Below are 1,361 nucleotides of genomic sequence, written 5' to 3'. Positions count from 1 at the left end.
TGAGCTACTCTGACCTCTCCCCATCCTCCTCTGCCTAGAATCCTTTCTGTCATTCTAATATCATTTCTGCTAACTACCCAGGAAGACTCTCTCTCTTGTCTATCTCTCTCTCTTAGCTGCTGCTCTAGGCCTCTCTCTCTTTCTTGACTTTCCTGAAGCTGCTGCTGAGCTTGTTGAAGCTGTCGTTGAAAACCCTGTTCTCTTTCCTCACCCTGTTGAACTTCCCTCTGAAGCTGTTGCTGGCTTTCCTGAAGCTGTTGTTGAAAATTCTGCTCTCGTTCTCTGGCCTCTCTCTCTCTTTCTTGTCCTTGTTGCTGTGCTTGTTGAAGTTGTTGCTGTAGTCTGTTTCTAACTTGTTCCTTTTCTCTTCTCTCCTCCTCTAGTTCCATTTCCCTTTCTTGTAGTACACGTGTCAGACGGTCTATTTCTCTTCTATCCTCAGGTTGAACAGGTTGAGATGCTTCCCATTCTCTTCTCCTTTCTTGTAGTTTCTCTTGATACTGGTCCAGAGGTACTATACTAGTAGACCAATCATTATTACTAGTATATCCTATACAACACAATAGTTGAATTAATGACTATAATGACAAGTACGTGACATGTACATGTATAATATAATTATTTGAATTATTGTGTCAGTTAATAAAGCAAATCTGGTGAAATAAATTACCATCTTTCTGGAAATTTTTACCGTCTGTGATTTTAATTCTACTGGATTAGAATTTCGCAAAAAATTGAATTACCCATATAATTACATGCCACATTCAATAATACACGACACAGTCTTATTTAGTAAAAATGAAATCACAGAGCAATTTTAAAACACAAAAATTATATACCGTACAAATTTCCTGATCTACGGTAATATTCTATACAATATGTACAATTTGTGTATATTCAATACATTTGTATTTACACGTACATGTACTCACTGAGTTCAATAACTGCTGTATCAGTGTATGATGTGACTCCTCCAAACACAATTATCCAGTTAGTGGTTGGAGTCACACTCCACAATGAGAGAGAATGGTACTTTCTATCAGTGACATTCTTTGGTATATTAAACTATAAAGGAGGATTATAATAAATATAACTTGTGATATTCATTGTCACATACTGTACATGCCTTGTTATTAAAATTTGATTAGCTCATTCCTCAATAGTTTATCCAAAGCCATAAACTCCACCCAAAATGTTTAAACCACACCCACAATATGTTATACTTACCAGTTCCTCCCATGATTTACTTTTAATATCAAATATCCCAAGATCAGAAGTATCATATCCACATACCACTAGTAGGTGTGGTCCTGAGCTAGTGTTAATCAATACACTGGAATGAGCACATCTTTCCTTAGGCC

General features: G+C 36.6%; 1 long non-coding RNA gene across 1 annotated transcript; it reads right to left on the bottom strand.

The window, feature by feature from the left end:
• Nucleotides 1-533: 533 nt before the first annotated feature.
• LOC109586213 (uncharacterized) lies at nt 534-1,355 on the bottom strand. Its single transcript, XR_002186877.1, has 3 exons — nt 1,228-1,355; nt 933-1,065; nt 534-550 (listed from the first exon to the last, which is right to left on the bottom strand). It is a non-coding gene; the product is annotated as an uncharacterized LOC109586213 (long non-coding RNA).
• Nucleotides 1,356-1,361: the final 6 nt, after the last annotated feature.

The sequence above is a fragment of the Amphimedon queenslandica genome, unplaced genomic scaffold (assembly GCF_000090795.2).
Source record: "Amphimedon queenslandica unplaced genomic scaffold, v1.1 AMPQUscaffold_12924, whole genome shotgun sequence".
Lineage (NCBI taxonomy): Eukaryota > Metazoa > Porifera > Demospongiae > Haplosclerida > Niphatidae > Amphimedon > Amphimedon queenslandica.
Note: the sequence above shows the minus strand (reverse complement) of the source record. Positions and strands in the feature narration are given on the sequence as shown.